The following is a 15,324-nucleotide window of genomic DNA, read 5'->3' on the forward strand; positions in this document are numbered from 1 at the left end:
GAGCGCCAGATTGATCTGGAATTCCTAATCATTTGGAAATTCAATACTGTCCTCTTCCTAAGACTCAAATAGTTGTTAACCAGGTGTACAAAGAGAAGTAATAAGATAGATTCAACTACAAGGAGTGGGCTGATAATCATTTACATATCGTATGTGACATCTTCCGGTGATCTGGTATTGCTCAATGGGGATTTCTGGAGCGCATTTAAAACTAGGGACAAGATATATATGTCAATTCGTTTTCTGTACATTTTAGGAAATCTTGTTACTTATTTGTTTGAAATGATCTTATTTGAATTTCAGATTTGCAAAAAGAACATTTTTATTTTGCCTTTAATTAAATCATAGTTGTCATTTAAGCGAAAACCAGGTTTAGTGTAGATGCAATATATCTGTTCTGGGGTACGTTCGGGATTGAACAAATTTTTATGTACTTAAAGTTTATGCTCTCAAAGTTTCAATTCATTAAATACTCAATTTTTTAACTTCATTTAAAATATTATAACATATTTTATATAAATTATGTAAATAGATGTTAAACGTCAAAATGTTTAGCATGTTATGAATTTAAAGATTTCAATAGGCTAACAAATTCTTATTTAACTTTCTTTCTTAATTCTTTCTTATAACTTCTCTTTACTGCAAAAATTGAATACAAATACAGTGTATACACACGTGTGTGAGTGTAAGGTAAATTTAAATTATTCTAGATTTTAGAATAAATTATTTTATTAATTGCATTAGTTGATTATTTTAGTTGCACAAGATTGCGGATTTTTCAAACTTCACAATATATAATTCTGTATCTTTAAACGCAAAGTTGCAGTTTTACGAGAAAACTATAGGGCTGGAATAAAGGATTGCAGGGTAGATTCTTTGGAAAATCCTCTTTCACAAATATATCAATTTTGAATGATTTCATATAGAATATTTTTCTTCCTCTATGTTGTTCCAAATGCAAAATAGTTTCAAAATCCCTTGATAAAGCTGTATGAAATCAAACATACTATCAAATTATGAAGAATTGAATTGAGCTAATCTTAACTCATTTTTTTTTTCATAATTTGGTAAAAAATATGAATATTCATGATTTTGAGACACACACATACACAAAATATATATATAAGCATACTTCAAATAAAGTGTTTCATAGTATATTTTGTTTCACTTAAATTCAGATAAATGATCAATTAGCAGCATGTTTTCATTTATTCTGTCCATTGTCTGTATTATCAATTTTTATATAATATAAGTAAAATAAGCAAATAATAATTTTTTAGAAATTTCTGAAGATAAATAGATATATTAGGTAATGCTTCACACGGTTCAGTTCTGGGAGTTATAAACTCTGAATTTTTTGAAAAGTAATATTATATAAAACTATTCTTCATAAAGAGTCATATTTAAAACCTCATCTCATATAATTATTAAAACAATTTTCTTTCTTACGAAAGGACACACTTTATGAACAAATTGATTTTATAACTTTCTTCTCCAAAAACCACAATTAAGCACTTTTCCACTCAGTTTTAACGAAACCGCAGTTGTATAGAAAGGAAGAGGAGTATTTGTCTTTTATTTTCTCCTCTTGGTGAAGAATTATGTACGTATCCGTTTATCAACATATAGTACGTTTCCAAAAAAGATAAGGAAAATAGAATGACCTTCCTCCTTAAAAACGTATTTTTTGAAAAACATTTATGGGAAAACTTACTTTAAACGGAAATAAATATAAAATATATGTTAAAAAAATAAAACTTTGAAAATTTATTGTTAAGAAAAAAAGTTTCCCTTTATTATTTGAAAAAAAAATAATTTATGGTATTTCCATATACAGTTTCGAAGACAGTTAAAATAATTCAATTGCTGTCATTTGAACCAAACTTTTGTACTTAAAATTAAGTCTATAAAGTTTTAAATTCTTTTCTTACGACAACTAGAAAATTTCTTGTGATAAATTTAGTGTTTGCTTCAATTCTATAATTTTTATCTCGGTCTATTTTGCTTTATAAAGGATTGAATGTCTTTAACAGAATAGTTTAGGTGATCAGTTCAGAAAAAAAAATCTTACTTTGTGAACGCTCGTTTCCAAATTTTTATGTAATTAAATTAATTGATTTTAATCAAAAATATCTTATTAAAAAATTCCGATGTGATTAGTTTAATTTTGAGGATTTTATTAATATCTGCATGAAAAATTAATAAATATTAATTAAATATCTGCATGGAAAATAACTCAATTAAATGTACAGGCTTTATATACCATCAAAAGAATATATTTTCATAAAAAATAAAATATTGAAGAAATGTGTTTAATAAATCTGAGAACAATGGACACTAGCACACACCTATTCGCTTACAATTGTTGAAAATGCATTTTGTCAATAATTCATCAGGCTGGACTTCTGTTGAGAAAAAATTTAGTATTTATTTTTTAAGAAATTTTTAGAAGTTTAATTGGAACTACCACTGAAATTAAGGAAGTAAATTCTATGGTATTATCTACAAAAATGCCAGGCCTAAGTTCGAGAGTCTTGGGCCTAAGTGTACTTTAAATTTACCTGCGGCAATCGACATCTTACTTTAGGGTAAGGCTAAGAGAAGATTCTTCAATATATTTACATATCTTATGTTTAATATTAAGATGTCCATCATGAAATGACCCAAGTGTAATTTCAAACTGAATATTAATTTAAACAAAGTAATCAAATCAGAATGTTTTGATAAAAAAAAGGGAATATATTTTTTTTATTCTTAATTTTCATGCAAAGAATTAAATTTATCTTATATTCAATTTTAAATCTTATTTTTCAACTACATCCTTTTTTTAAAGTCTTAAAAATGCTGGATGTTTCCAATCAATTCATTAAGAAATAAAATAACTCAGATAAAGATTTTTATCACCTTTATTAATTCTATTATATATTAAGAAATTCAAGTATCAAGTTCAATGATAAGATTCACAACTGATTGAGAATGACTGCATAATAATTTAGTAACAAAGTATATTTTAAAAACTGTTGGCATGCTAAAACAATTCTGGTCCAATTTTTAGATAGCTATTCAATATCGAAAAACATGTATTATTTAATCTGTATATTTTCGTAGTTTTGAATTTTCAATATGTATTTAAGCTTTACTTGTGAGCTTCATTCCAAAATTTCTAAAATGCCATTGAAAGTAACAAATAAAAATATAAATAATTTTAAAATATTAAATGCAGCATACATATCAATATCGATTATTTGCATACTTACTTTTTGCTAAAAGCAATCTTTTAAACATTTCGAATTTACATCCTGTCTAAATCCTTTTCATTCGCTTACAATCGCTAAGAAGAATAAATAAATAAATATTCTATTGAATTTTACTGTCTCCGCTCATTTTATGTTCAAAGAAACTGAAATCAGTTTAAAATAACAATGCTAAAATCTTTTGTAAGCGTTGTGAACAAGCGAATTTAAAGAACTTACACTTTCGTTTAAAAAAAAAAGGCAGTTTCTCTGAAGTGGTAATAAGGTCAAATGAGTTTTCTCAAATGCATCCGAGGGAAAGAAATACTCTGTATACATTCACTTATCGTAAATTGAAATAGTATATAAATAATTCAACTTCTAAAAACGGGTGTTTTAAGAACATATATTTTTCGCCTATTTTAAAGAGTCTATTTTCGTTAACTCAACTAATAATTTAATCAAAAAATAAAATAAATTTATAAAAAAAGAAAAGGGATTTTAATGAGATTTGATAATTTCCCAGGAGTTATTTGGAATCAGGGTATTTCGATTTTCTTGGAATTAAGTCTTTTTATTTCTTTTAGTCAACATTCTTAACTTCGAATTTAATATTTTGATGTTTTTATTACAAAATAATCAAATTTGAGTAGAAAAAAAAATTAATGAATGTTTTATTTATGTATGTTGACTTTATTATTCAACAGATGCTTTCAACTGATTGGTGAACCGCAACTAATTTTCAGGTGAAATTTCTAGATTTTACGTTTATCAACAAATATATATCAATTTTGATGAATTGTAGAACATGTGAAGGGAATTTACATTATTTTACACTCCATCTTTGCCATTAAAATTTTTTTTAATCTTAAAGAATATTTATTCTTTTGTTTTCTTTTAATATTTTATGTTACTGAACCAAGCGATAAACCAACATAGTTACTCTAAAAGTTATAAATGATTTTCTGTTACAATCACGTTCCAATATTTAATTTCTAAATCATTAGATATATTTAATTGGAGAAGTAATTTAAATTAAAGGGAAATATTTTGTTGTTTTAGAATAAAGGAATTTTTTTTGAAAATTACTGTGTACACTTTGGCCCAATAAAATTAAAATTTATTGAATTAACCAGATCTGGTTCATATTAATTATGTCTCACAAATTACTTAACATATTTAATAAAATCAGTAACTGTATTTTGAAATCAGAGCAATCCGAATTTGCTTTGAATAGGATTCTTTCCCCCCTAGCAAAGTTTGAAATGGTCTAAAAATCACAAAAAATTGTAAAAGTTTCATTAAACGGTACGTTTTAATTATCTTATGGAACATTTTACCTTTTAATGCTAATATGTCACAATTATTTTATCACGTAAAACTAATAAGGCCTTGAGAACATAACAGAAATATATTAAAACAACATAAAATAGATTTATTAAAATTATTTATTAATTTTATTTATTATTCTTTCATTATATTTCACACGTTTCAGACAAATATTACTCTTTACGTATTTAATTTTAATTACTATTTACGAATATACTATTTATTTTTTCCTTTCATTGCTTATATTTCAAAATTTTGAATGTCGAATATTCTAATTCGGCATATTGTTTGAAGAAATAATATGATTCATAAACTTAAATATCTTTGACAATAAGTATACAAAAGAAAAAAAAAGATTAAAAAAACAAGAAATTTCTAACTAGTAGCTCAGCGCAAAAATGTTTAACCAAAGTAAATTCTTTAGATAAAAAGCTTAATTTGGCAGGATACATCGAAAATTAACACCAAATATTCTTTTTAGAGTAACAACACTCCTCAATTAGTCTGAAACCTGTATACTAGCAATTATCTTGTTTATTTTAAAGAATCTGCGAGAAAAGAAATACTTATATACCAGAAAGTAAATTAGATAAACCTGAAAGAAAAAAAATCGCATCAGAAATATGAATGTGTTGAATGTCTTCAAAATCCCTACTTTGCGTGGCATAAGTATCAATTTTTCCAAGCAAATATCTAATTTCAAGACCATGGTATTTTACAAGTACCGCATCATTCCCATTCAAACAAGTTTTCGTGACGTGCGAATTTTCTTTCCTTTATGTCTGAAATTCTCCTTTTCATGTGTTTATGGTTGTTATGTGATAAAGGGTTTTAGACCTACTGTTGGAACGGATATTTCTTTTGCTCTAGAAAGATTAATAATTTTTTTCTTTCATCATCTTAAAGGTCTTTATGCTTTGTTCAGGAGAATTTTTTTTTTCATTTCGTTTATGTTTCAAAAAGTGTTTCTTAAAATAGGGAAATCAAGAAATAATTTCTCTATTTTTAGAGTTAGGTTGTTCTTTTTAAATGAAAGTTTATTATAAAATGAAAAAATGGACTAAATCTAACACAGTTTTTTTTAACCTTAGAAGATTTTAACTCATAATTATATACTAGTTCGTCTGAATTTGCAAAAAAGAAAGAAACATTTATAAGTAAATAATTATTTTATAAAAATATATAAATATTTGTTGGCAAAGTAAATTCAATTGCCATTTACAAAAAATAGTGTTGTGTACACTTAGTTTAAAAAAAACAAATATTAATAGGTTTCTATTTAATTATTATAAATGTTCTTAACCTTTATATACAAGGTTAGACTTTTCAATAACATATTCTCTTTTAAGACTGAATAGGGATAGCATTAAATAAAACTATATTCAATGAGATAATTTTAAAAAAAAATCACAATATGTATAAAAAATATCATCTGATCATTTTTTCGGTTGAATTCGCATAATTTTTCATTTTCGCATAATTTCGCATAATTCGCATAATTTTTCATAGAAATATATTAGGTTCTCTGAAGATATAAATGAAAATGATAATTTGTGCAAGTAAGTAATTATTATATATATATATATATATATATATATATATATATATATATATGTTGGCAAAGTGAATTCAATTGTCAAAAAAAAAAAAAAATATTGATGTATACACTTTTTTCTGAAAAAGTCAATATTATTAGGTTTCTATTTAATTATGAGAAATTCTTTCAACCTTTATATAAGACTCTTCAATAAGATCTTCTCTTTTACGACTGAGTTGGGATATACAGGGTGTTTATAAAGTCCTGGACCCATTTTGATGTTTAATAACTCATAAAATAATAAAGATAGATTTAAATTAATAACATAAATGATTAAATAGACTCAAAAAGTTTCATGACCCTTGTCAATGAACTTCCACGTGTGCCCACTTCGTCGCACGGAGAATATCAAGTCGATAGTCAATTTCACGCCAGGTAGCGACAAGCATGTCGGCATCCACAGAGCCATTTGCGCACATTATGGCGATTAACAATGCCAGAAACATGAAAGGATGCTTCATCGGAGAACATTATGCTCTTCAGAAAATCAGCAGCATCTTCTATCCTTCTTAGCATATCTGCTGCAAAGGCCATCCTCCTAGGCCTATCGCTCGGTTCCAAAACTTGAACAATTTGAACTTCGTATGCATGCAGTCTTAATTTTTTTCTTAATAACCTTGTACACTGTCGAAATTGGCATATCCAATTCTGTTGCCGCTGATCTCACAGATATTCTAGGATTGTGTAAAAATGTCTCTCTGACACGCTCAACATCAAAATCACTTGTGCAAGGACGTCTGGAACGTTTCTTATCTTCGATGCTTCCAATTTCTAGAAAATTCTTTTTACACCGCAAGATGCTGTTTTTGGATGGAGGATCTTTTTGGTAAATTCTTCTGAAATTTCTCTGTGCTTGCACTATCGATTTCATTTCTATGAACCACCATAAAATCTGTGCTTTCTCTTGTGGTGTATGCATTCTCCTTAATATCCGCTCGAATAAAACATCACATACAAAAGTACTACATAGAACAAACACATCAAAAGTAAACATAACATTGCAATAGTTGCCAAAAACAAAAAAGAGAAAAATGCAATTAATAAGCAGACAATATTTAGAAAAGTACAGATATTTAAACTGGAAAATGAAATTATCTGAAATATTTACAAAAGTAAAAATATTCAAACCTGAAAAGGAAAATATATGAGTTATTCCATCAATAAATGCCATAAGTTTGTTTATATCTTTATTATTTTATGAGTTATTTAACATCAAAATGGGTCCGGGACTTTATAAACACCCTGTATTATAAAACTATATTTCATTAGACATTTTTTCGTAAAATCACAGCATGTATAAAAATATCGTCTGTCCATTTTTCAGGATGAGTTAGCATAATTTTACATCTAATCAAGAAATAAAATTTATATAATTTTATTAATATAATCAGGAAGAATAAATGGGACATAGGAATATTTGAAAAACATGTGCTCCTGCACCCATCAGCGAGATTTAGTGACCTGGACAAAGTGATTTCATTAAGGCACTCAAAGAGGAGATGGAATTTTTTATTTCTTTTTTCAGTGCTATTTCATTACTTTTGTTAACTTAATTGCAAATAGATTCAAGGAAATTGAAATAAAATCTTCTTCGTCATTCTCTGTATCAATTATTTGCAAGATAGGTTATTATTTCGATAGATTATTTATTTCTTAGATCTATAAAATGTAATATTTACGAGTAAGATTTCATTTCATTTCTGCATTTTTTTTCTGAATAAACAAGATAGGATTCTTAATTGTTCAGGGCAATTTTTATTGAAAGATAAATATTAAAAAAAACTTTAATGAAATAAAAACTACATGGTTTTACCAGAAAACAATATTAAATATTTTGTCATATTAACAAATGACATTTTAAAAATATCAACCATGTGATCTATATAATATTATTTTTCCCTTATTAAAGTAGCTTATTAATAATAATCTGACGTAGTGTGATGTCAGGTTTCAAAAAAATATGAAAACTGGCTTTGATAAAGGAAAAAAAAAAATGTGATGCTATGAGATTAATATGAAGACAATGATTTTGTTTCTCTTCAGTTTGAAAAAGAAATTTGGGACATGGTGAAAGCAATTTATCTCGAATCATCCCTAAAATTAAACTTTGTTATATTAAAAATTATATGAATAATATGCTTCAGATTTAAAAAATAGAATTCAAAGTTGCTTTGTTCATAAAATAACAACAAGAAAGTACAAGAATTTGTGTTTATATATATATATATATATATATATATATATATATAAGAAGAGATAAATCTGCTTGTATTTTTTTTTTATCCTATCCTATCCTTATCCTTTTTTATATCTAATTACTGCAGACAGAGATTTACAATAAATTTCTAAAAAGTGAAAGATACTAAGCTGAACAAATCTATTCCCTACGGATATGTAACTTTTACCAAAAATAATTTACACATATGATTCGAATATTTCACTACAGCTATTTGAGTTTTTTTTTTTCTCAATTTTTAATTTGAAATCATATATTTATTTTAACATACTATCTGACCTTATTATTTATATCATTTTGAAAATAAATACTTGAAGCCAGAAGATTTAAAGATTTTGAACGTACAATTTTAAAATTGAAAAGAAAAAGAGAATTATATATTTTTAAAAATTATTCCAGTACCATATAGATTGATTTCTATTAAGACCAGGTTAATCTTTGGGTTTTTTTTAAATTCGTTTTTGATATAAAAGAATTATAAAAAAATGTTAAAAGGCTTGATTTTTAATTTGTTATTTAAGTTACTATTTTGAGTTTTGTAAGTTACTATTTTGAGTTTTGTAATAAATTTTATATCTAAAGTTTTTATATGTATAAAAGCAGAACTCCAACTAAAATAAATTTAACTTATAGTTTTGTTAGAAGAGAATGTAACTTTTATTGCATTGTTTATTTCTTTGATTGTTTTTCATTCGAATATATTGAATATTTTTTAGTGATGTATTCTTTTACTAGATTTTAAATTTCTTTAGATAAAAAGACAAATTTTAACGTAAACAATAAGAAAAAATAATTTCCGTTTTTCACTTTTGTATCAAAGGAATTGTGTAATAAAGATTTATCTCGAGTTTTCAGATGTTGTTCAATTGTGTTGCTTCCGAATTAAAATCACTTACTAAAAAATTCAAGGGACATCTTATGTTAAATTCCTATCACATTTATTTTACTGAGTTATAAATTGAAAAATAAAAAATATATTAAGTCATTCAAACAATACAATTCTGCTTTTTTATTTAAATAACAATGGTCATGTGTTAATAAAATAAGTTTTGTTCTGAACAAACCCATCAGACATTAGAAATTCAAAAATCTGTGTAAATTCCTTTATATATAAAAAAAAATATGATACTTTTAAAAAATTATGATTCCTTTAAAAAAATCATTACTCCTTTTAATTAAATTCTAAACACAAAACATAAGTGGTAGATAATTTTCTTATAATTTTCAAAATGCTCTGCCATCACATTTAGTTACAAATTAAACTGAAATGTAATTTAATACATTAGATTTAAATTTACAGATAATTATACTGTTTCAAAGTAATCGTTTCAATTTTGAAATTAAAAATGTCATTTCTTTGAATTTCAGAAGGTAAAATTTAATGCCCGAAAATTTTTTAGATGAATCCTTTCGAATATAGTGGGAATACTGATTAAATAATTATGCCTTATCAAATTATGAAGTTTCAATATTTTAATATGATCACTGAATATATAAAAATAACTGCAAGAAACCAACACTCTATTTATTTTTATTTACACCTCGGTTGCTACATTTTATTTTTTTAAAAGATTGCTTGTAAAGCAAATTTAGATTTATAGATGTTTTTTTTTATTAAATTTCTGTTGACACTATGAATTTCCCTTTCCTGGTATGTGTTCAGAATAAATTTGCTTCCTTTTGACATCTTCTTTTCACTTGTTGTTTATTCTGGATATCGTGTCTGCAATTTTGATTATTTTGCAGTTAAATATTTTTGAATATTTTTTTTAATTTTTTTTTCTTATTTGTATTAAATTCTAATATAGGATATTGTATACTTTCCACAGAAAAAAAAGTGCCAGTGATTCGTTTTATTATTTGCTGCATTTAAAAAATAAATTAATGAAAATTTGAAAACATTAACAAGCAGTTATTCTAAAATCACATTGTCCCTTAATAATAATCGATCAATTGTACATAAACAAAAATTAGTACAATTAATTTAATCTAAAAATTTGTAAAATTTTCGACCCAATCGATCAAAAGTAAGAGCTTAAAATACGCATCTTATTTTCTTTATTATGGGCTGGATAGCGCAAGATTTTACAAAAATAAATAACATTATCTCTGTTTGTTTATCAATTTTTCTTAGAAATCGAATCTTAATTCACCAATGAATAATGATGTCGAAGGATATATTATTTTCAAATAAAATTAGATTAAATGAAAATGAAATCTTAGTTCTTCTCTATTATATCATAGAGAAGAAGTTTGAAATGTCTCTTAAATCGTTATGCATGTTATAAGAAATCCGATAGAAATTTATTAGCAATTGTATATATATAAAATCTTACTGGCATGAGTTCTGGAAAAATCTCTGGACTCAGAAATACAATTTTTTGATTACACACATATGTGACAATAACATAAATTATTAAATGCGTATCGGATTGAATATATAATATCGAAGTGCAGCGATTGCATTGCATTTTTTATTAATTGCAGTGGTTATAACTGTATATATTTGCCTATAATCATTCTCTTTACCAAGTGAAAACTATTCTTCGAGACATGCATTCATTTTCAGATACTGACAGTATTAAATTCACATTTGCATTTTATGCGGTAAAATTCAATTAATGTGTACTATACCTGTTTGGAAGAAAATTTGTTTATTGTCATGACACTGACTTTCCATCTTGATCATAAATATAACATCGCTAATTTACAGTCCAGATATAATCTCTACCTAAAACTCTGTAAGACAAATTTAATAATTTTTCTTTAAAATTTTTTAAGATGAGAATCTTCAGATTTTTCTTTCTTTTCTGGAAATGTACTCGTTTTTTTTTTTTCCAAAAATGATCGCAGTGCAGCTCTTTATCCTTCTCCTTTTATTGGCCTTAATTTGAAGTAGTTTTCAAATGGCAAGCAAGAGATCGAAAAATATTGAAACTGTTACAATTGTTATGAGATGTGAAATTCATAATTGCTTTATACAGTAATGTGCCTTTATTTGATAATAATTTTTTTAAGCTATATTATCAATATTAAGTATCGGCATGGAGAAATCAGATACTGTTTTATCACTTATTCATTTATAAATAAGTGTATCAAAGAGCAAAATAATTTGCTGATTCATTACGAATTAGAAACTGAATAGGATGAATTATAATATACGTCTTTAAAAATTCTTCTAATATTTTCATGCAGAATAAAAAAAAAAAATGCGTCCAGTAAATTTACAGTTGAAATAAAATTTAATCCAACTATTACCAAATAGCTGTATACTTTGCAACACATTTTATGATTTACACACTCAAATTTTAATCAATTTTACTTGATAAAGATACCAGTTTTATCAGCTTAATTCCAATTTTAAAACTGGAATCAAATGAATAGTACATATGTTTTCTTACGAGATAAAGCAAGTCTTTTCAAAGGAGATAGAATTACAAATTAAATTGGTTACTTAATAAAATGTTACAGTAATTTCAAGATTTGTTTTAAAGTTACAAATAAAATATTATTTTAAATCTCAGTATCCTGAGTCTGTTTACATTTATTATCTTTAATGAGATGTTTGGGATTTATAAATCCATTTGAAATTCATATTATAAATTTAAATTTCATGTTACATTTTCTTTAAGCATTCTAAATAAGCTAAATCGTAATTCTTCGATACTTTTATCGTTCACTAAGCCCTTTTAAGAATCTGAAATAGAGCTTTGCTTTGACACCAAAACGGTCTTATATAAAATAAAAGCTTATCTATTAAATTGACTCAAGTGGATTGTTTAAGGTTTTAACTCAGAAGGAAAAAGTAAAATAATAAAATCGAGAAGTCGGTATAGTTAAAATGTAGCTTGTGAAGGTTCTGTTGAATATTTAATTAAATCTTTAAATTATTCTAAATGGATCTGTAAAAAAAATGGCCAAGTTAAAAAAAATAACAGAAGTGCTCTTTTTTGATTTTTTAATAAACATGTTAGTGTTAATTTACCCCTGATAATTTCATGATGATTTACCGTGAACAGATTTCTAATGTAATAATATTTTATACATTTGAATTAATTTATCATTTCTCAAACATGTTCTTTTATTTCAAAATAGTAATTGACAAGTAATTAAAGAAATAAATATATGATATACAAATATAATACTTTTAAAAAAGCTAGCTATCTAGATAAAATCTATTATATCTAGATAGCTAGAATTTTATCTATATCTAGATATAGATAAAAAATATCTAGTAGCTAAGAACGGCTTGTAATTGAGGCTGATTACGTAATTAATTATTTTGGAAAAAAATACAATGAACCCTGCAGAAATTAATTATGCGCTTACAAAGGATATGCACATTTATCCAACTCATAATATCTTTCTGAATAGGAAAAAAAGATGTCTGCAAAATTAAATTCTAATCAGCCAGAAATTTTAAGTTTTGAAATATATTAAATTTTTCGAATCAGACTAAAGAAAATTAAGAGTGTTATAATATTTCATCTTAAAAAGAAGAATTACAAATTCAGGATTGTTTGATGGAGATATTGTCTTATATTATTTAATTCATAAATGCAGAATCGTTTACTATTAGGTTCATTTACAAATAATGAATTAATAAATTTCCTAAGTATTTTAATATTTACCATGAAGTAGCACTTAACTAATTTATTCCAAGAATAAATTTTTACGGCTTATAAACGAAAAATAAGTATAAAAATTCTTTAACATGATATTATTCACCTTTTAATCCAGAATATTATAGTTAATATTTAAAAATTAAAATTTCTAGAAATTAGAACAAAGAAATAGCTGCATTCACATTTTATCAATAAACTAAAGATTGGTTTGATAAGTTTATTAGAGATTCATTATTTGATTTTTACTTAATCACATAGAAAATATAGAAAAAATATTGTAATTGCTTAAAACTTTTAAGTCTAGAGTTAAAGGAATCTCCATGATTTAAACCTCTCTGAGTTCGGAATACTCATTTGTGGCACTATGTCCTTCTGATAGTAATGCTATCTGCTTGTTGGTGAACACGATAATTCTAAAACGATTTGAGTTAAATCGCTAAAATTTCATATTTGGAATTAAATCTCTCTCAAATTTTGACATTCATTGACAGGATGCCTGTTTGTCTGGCTATTCGAACTTGATAACTACATAATGCTCTAGGCAAATTTTTTCAGCATACTCTATGTAGAAAACATTTGCTACTCGGGTGAGGCATCATTTATGTAGTTTCTGATTGCATTTTAAACCAAATCCATCAAAGCGTTGATAGTCCGTCGGACTGTAATTTCGTATCCATTTCAACGTAATAAACTCACAAATACAATGTCATAAATTTGAAATATTCGAGATCTTATCTTGTACAATATTGGTGTCAATAGCAAAAAGAATGTCGAAAATATATATTCACAGGATAGATTCAGTAAAAATGCTATATTCATGCCAAAGATCAATTTTTCATGACTACTTTAACCAGTTCTATGCAAAATATTCGAGGCATTCCACAATTTTATACCGAAGAAAAGAAATAAAACTATATATATATATATATATATATATATATATATATATATATATATAATTTGCTGCACACACACACACACACAAACACACACACATATATATATATATACACACACACACATTTGCAATTTATGCAGCAAATTATATTTATTCTATTTTACATAACTGGAAAAATTTCAGTGAATTTCTTCTGAAACTTTCTAAATTATCTTATTTTTAAGAAAATAATATCAAAATTTAATTATACATATACAAATTTAATTATACATACTAATATAGTATATTAAATTTAAAATCAAGTATTAACCCTGCAAGTGGCAACCCAAGTCAAAAGACGGAATCTTTTCTCCCTTCAAAATGGCGGGCCAGTCTATAGAAGGAAACAACAAACCCCTTAAAACTGTCTCTGCCCTTATTTTTACGGGTTGCTGTTTTTCTCTTCCCCCAATCTCAAGCTGTGAGATAATGAGAAGGGAATGTGAGATAAGGAAAAGTGAATCGTAATCAGTTGACGATATGATTGACGTCTTCCTGCTCGCGTCCTTTTAAGCATTTTAAAATCTCGCTTACGTTCTGAGCCTTTACTTATGAGATTTTGATAGTCAATACGTATTCAAAATGAGTTTTAAATAAAGGGAATAAAATTGAATGTATGAAAATATATACCTGGAATGAATAAATATACGTATTATTAATATTAATTTGAACAATAAGGTCTTAAAGCTTTCTAGCATAAGAAAATAGTTTATCTAAAAAATAAATAAAAAAAATATTTAATTAAAATTTACAAGTTTATCTTTTATAGCGTGCTTTCATTTAAGGATTGCTTATGCAATTTATTTTTGAAAATAAGACACTAAACTTATGTACAGAATTTACTTAACGAGCTAAACTTTTTAATTTTTAGTGAAATATTTTTTTTAGTTTTCATTAATAAGTGCATTTAAAAACGGGGAGATATATAGAACCAATATATTAAAGTGGGATTTTTCAGTAAGATTAGCATTCGTTATAATGAATCGCATATTTTTATAACGTAATAATCTATATATGAAAATTGAATATTTGTTTAATTCTTTAAACCGTATATAGTTTCACTCTCCTTTAATTCGAACAAAAATGTAAACATTGTAGAGATATAAGTTTCATTGCTTTTATATTTTTATCTGGTTTTTAATAATATTTTCAAAGTTAATATAAGCTCAGTTTTTATAGGTTCTATTTTTTTATTGAAATTTTAATCTTATTTCACTGCTCAATCTCATATACATCGCGCGGTTTTGTTAATGTTAAACTGGTTTCTACTGACATTTTTACTTATACTTTTAATATTGAGTAATTTAATCCGCGTGAAAGCAAATGAATAAGTGAGTTAAAAGTGAGCATTATTTTTAATTTAATTA

Source organism: Argiope bruennichi, chromosome 8, assembly GCF_947563725.1.
Source record: "Argiope bruennichi chromosome 8, qqArgBrue1.1, whole genome shotgun sequence".
Lineage (NCBI taxonomy): Eukaryota > Metazoa > Arthropoda > Arachnida > Araneae > Araneidae > Argiope > Argiope bruennichi.